The 5252-nt window shown below is 36.6% G+C and overlaps 1 pseudogene; it reads right to left on the minus strand.

Annotated features, from left to right (window-relative positions):
* Window positions 1-424: 424 nt before the first annotated feature.
* Window positions 425-3883, minus strand: LOC128158312 (uncharacterized; annotated as a pseudogene).
* Window positions 3884-5252: the final 1369 nt, after the last annotated feature.

Below are 5252 nucleotides of genomic sequence, written 5' to 3' on the forward strand. Positions count from 1 at the left end.
CTTTTTACGTAATCTCTCATTATTTTTTCATCGCAAGCATATTTTTTGACGCAAATTCCCACTGACTCGGATCTGTCAAAGCGTTTTCACCACATTACTCTCTTTTTTGCTATTTTAGACTGGTTTATCGAAAATGGAAGTAGGTGTTTCAGCACACCAATGTATCTTTTTTTTCTTAAAGAACTTTCCACAATATTCTGCAGCGTTATCTTGTTCAAGCTGTGGAGAGAGTTTGGAAAGCTCACCAAGATGCCTTATTAGATTTGATAAGACGACAGAATGAAGCTGTAGTTGTTGGAGGAGATGCTTGGTGTTGTTCGCCAGGACACACAGCCAAATATGGGTCTTACAGTCTTATGGACTTGGAGCTGGGACAATGTCACGACAGCCGTCGTGACTGTTCAGTCAAACACAACAGAATTCGTTTTATATTTACAATTTTTATATAAAATAAAACCAAACAAATATACATATTATAAACAATAAGATATTTAAGTTTTCTGATGTCCATAGTCTTCGTCACAGGCATGTAGAAGAGTAGTGGGTAGATATGGCATGGCGTGAGACAGTGGCGGACAGGTATAACCACGGCGATGGACTGCCAGAAACTGGATAGGGACCTTATTAAATTAAACAAATAAACATATTTTGAGTTACATGATTAATATACCTTACATAAACATAGGCTAAGTCGCACGGACTTAAAATATTACATTATGGCAACAACAGCACGCCATACAATAGCACGAAACCACAGCGAATACGATCACTGCATAACGCTAAGAGTATCACACTACTTAACATAGAAAAACCACGTCAAAACGATATACAAATACTCCGTACTACACGGACAATATACAAGTACACCGAACTACACGGCAAAAATACAAGTATATCATGCATTTATATCGCAATATAAAGCACACACACTCGACACGTGACCACACAGGAACACGCGCGAGCAAGCACCTATGTTTAACAGTTCTACCTCGTAAAACCAGTATATCAAAAGTAACAAAAAATACTTAATATAAACTCCACAGTAATATAAAAAGACTGAGCCGTAGTTCAATTACAAAAGTATAAAATAGTTTAACTTACCCCTAATAGGAGAAAGGGTTACTCAAAACCTTAGCTGCTCATACCTGTCATGGGGAAAACGTGGCCACTGTCTGCCAGGTCTGAAATGCGGCAGTTTAAATAAAGTAATCGAACAATAGAAAAGAACTGACCAATACGTACTATAGCTGACACCGTGTCCAGAGAGGTACACTACGGGTATAAAACTAGTTACACGGGACCGTTTAAGAGGGTCCCTACAGGATACTAATATGTAAAGAAAACAAATATAATACCAGTAGATACTGATTTGTGACAACACCTCCCCAAACAAAAAAAAGTTCGAAGAACTTTTAAAACACAAAATAAAATCCAAAAATACATAAGCAAAATCTACAAAAAATATATTCACAAATGACTTAGACAGTCGGCTCCAACATTATCTGAGCCCTTAATAGATATAATTCGAAATATATAAGGTTGTAATAATAATGCCCATCGCATCAATCGAGCATTGGATACTTTAGCTTGTGTCAAGTATTCTAACGGTTGATGATCTGTTTATAAAAGAAACTCCCTTCCGTATAGATATCGCAGGAACTTTTGCACTCGGGGTTCCCTGCAGTTTCCTTCTGATCTCGCTGAACCTGAGGTCTGGATTGGCTAGAATTCTGAGAATCAACTACTGTGTCCTTTCTGCTAGAATTGACTAATGTTTGAATGTTAGCACATCTTGCCTCCTTATATTGATCAGCCAAAGCACACATATCTTGAATATTATTGGGAATGCGTTCTTTAAGAAACAAAATCAAGTCTTTGTTGCATACTGATAGAAATTGATCACGAAGTACTAAGTCATATAGTCCTTGAAAAGTCTTGTTCACTTTCCCAATTTCTATCCATCTGTCGAGATAGCTCGCTAATCTAACAGAAAACTGGGTAAATGTCTCACCTCTCTCTGGGCGACATCTGCGAAATGTTGTCTAAACCCATCCTCAGTTTTCTCGAAACGTTTCAACAGAGCTGCCTTCAGGGTTGCATAGTCTAGGGCCCTCTCTTGTGGCAGAAGAGAGTATACGTCCAACGCTCTTCCCCGTAGCAACGCACTAAGGTTTACCGCCCACGTTTCGCCGCTCCACTTCTGTGCTGTAGCATAACGCTCAAAACGACGTAAATATGAATCAATATCATCTTTTGTTTCTTCAAAGAAAGGCATTTTAGGCACTTTAGCAGAAGCATTACTAGAAATATCAGCTTTAGTTTCTTGTAACTGTTGTTCAAGCTTAAGTAACGTCTCTTGTACTTACTTTCAGCTTCAGCAATACCTTTAGCTTCCGCTAACTTCATCCTCTCCAAATCCAGTTCTTCTCTCTTCAGCTGATACTCTCTCTCCTCTTTCTCCTTAGATCTCTCTGCTGCTCTCAACTCCCGATAATGAGTCTGCTGATCTATGATGAATTTCTGAAGGTCTGTCCCCTTCAACTCCATCTTTCTCCCGTGTTCTGTTAGCTCCTGTAGTGTTGGCGACTCCATCTTAACTACGCTAACTAACAACGATCAACAAAATAATCTTACAAAAGAAAAAGCGTAAATAAAAACAATGCTTCTAGTATCAATATACCTGACCTCTCAACACTCGAGAGTTATTTCATATACACAACCTGAGCAACCTTTCTCCGTTCGGGGCCCTTCAATATATCAACGCCATAAAAAAAATCTGCCATTCCACTGAAAAATATAACAGAAGTATAAATTCTTAAGAACAATATCCAAAATAAACTACAAAAAAAAAATGTGTTGACTGAACAGCTATCCCACTTCTGACACCATTTGTCACGACAGCCGTCGTGACTGTTCAGTCAAACACAACAGAATTCGTGTTATATTTACAATTTTTATATAAAATAAAACCAAACAAATATACATATTATAAACAATAAGATATTTAAGTTTTCTGATGTCCATAGTCTTCGTCACAGGCATGTAGAAGAGTAGTGGGTAGATATGGCATGGCGTGAGACAGTGGCGGACAGGTATAACCACGGCGATGGACTGCCAGAAACTGGATAGGGACCTTATTAAATTAAACAAATAAACATATTTTGAGTTACATGATTAATATACCTTACATAAACATAGGCTAAGTCGCACGGACTTAAAATATTACATTATGGCAACAACAGCACGCCATACAATAGCACGAAACCACAGCGAATACGATCACTGCATAACGTTAAGAGTATCACACTACTTAACATAGAAAAACCACGTCAAAACGATATACAAATACTCCGTACTACACGGACAATATACAAGTACACCGAACTACACGGCAAAAATACAAGTATATCATGCATTTATATCGCAATATAAAGCACACACACTCGACACGTGACCACACAGGAACACGCGCGAGCAAGCACCTATGTTTAACAGTTCTACCTCGTAAAACCAGTATATCAAAAGTAACAAAAAATACTTAATATAAACTCCACAGTAATATAAAAAGACTGAGCCGTAGTTCAATTACAAAAGTATAAAATAGTTTAACTTACCCCTAATAGGAGAAAGGGTTACTCAAAACCTTAGCTGCTCATACCTGTCATGGGGAAAACGTGGCCACTGTCTGCCAGGTCTGAAATGCGGCAGTTTAAATAAAGTAATCGAACAATAGAAAAGAACTGACCAATACGTACTATAGCTGACACCGTGTCCAGAGAGGTACACTACGGGTATAAAACTAGTTACACAGGACCGTTTAAGAGGGTCCCTACAGGATACTAATATGTAAAGAAAACAAATATAATACCAGTAGATACTGATTTGTGACAGACAAATCCTTGATGTTCAGCTTATTAAGGTAAAACAAAATGTTGCTTGAAAAGCTTTGATAGTTGCTCAATTGATAAAAAACATTCATTGGTCCAAGGTTTTATATTTGTTCTATTAAGTGTGTGCTTTTAATTTGTTAACCTAGAGTAATGAAGTCAAAAATTCATACTGGATGGAAATGGAGGGTTTAAGAAAATTTTCCAGAAATTGGAAGAGGAGGGTGTGGTTAAAAGTGACTTTGTTACTGATATACATCCCCAGATTAAGCCTACATGAAGAAAGAGAGGACTGATATCAACCACTAATTTGATGTCTGGCATGTGGCTAAATGTAGCTTATTTTTTAATGGACAGTATTTTGCATGTGGCTAAATGTAGCTTACTTTTTAATGGACAGTATTTTGCATGTTACATGTATGCATGTTATTTACATAAAAATTGCTTAACAAAATTAATGTTGTATTGTAGATGTGTACAAAAAGCTGGAGACTGTTGTTAAGAAGAAGAAGAAGTGTGAGCCCGGTCATTCTTAAATCACCTATACTGGTGTGCATCATCGAGGGACGGAGATGGGAAATTGGTGTCCAAGGAATGGCTGTCCGTCCTTAACCATATCACTGATGTTCAATAAAGGTCACGGAAAGCGATTTTCAAAATGTTTACATGGTGAATTAGAGGATAGAGATAGGATTAAAGTGATTTTAATATATTTGAATATAAAATGACACTGTTGATCTCTATTTCAGGCTGGACATTACTGCCTAATACTTGAAAACACACAATAAGAACTCCTATCGGGATCAAACTGTTAACAAAAATAGGAAGTCAATATACTCGATATCAGATCTAAAAGGCAGAAAAGGTGCTGGTATTCCAAAGGAAGTGATAGTTCAACAAACTATAGTAAGTAAAATCTCTAAGCTTTAGTTATGGGTAATGTGTTTTTATAAATTTTACAAAATATATCATTATTCTATCATCATCATCAATTATGTACCCATATATTTGTTTTCATAATATGTTCTAGTCTTGATGGAAAAAGTGGTCAAAGTGATACTGGAGTTGGGCTTCTACCGATATTCTAGGAGTAATCAGAAGGCCACCATGACGAAATTTTCAGCTCTAATGGAAGACTCCTCTACACATCCAGAAGATAAAACTTGTTGAACGCCACATCTGTCGTTTGAACAAAAAGTGAGGATAGTTAATAAACTGAAATAAATAAAATTGTAATCTAATGTTCTTAACTTTATCAAAATCAAGACATTTTAAACAAAATTTGTTAAAACAATATGGGCTGTATTTTTTAGAATTTTATTTTGCTGTAAAATGTTGCTAGTTTAATAAGTCTGCATATAACTG

This window comes from Crassostrea angulata, chromosome 8 (genome assembly GCF_025612915.1).
Source record: "Crassostrea angulata isolate pt1a10 chromosome 8, ASM2561291v2, whole genome shotgun sequence".
Taxonomy (NCBI): domain Eukaryota; kingdom Metazoa; phylum Mollusca; class Bivalvia; order Ostreida; family Ostreidae; genus Magallana; species Magallana angulata.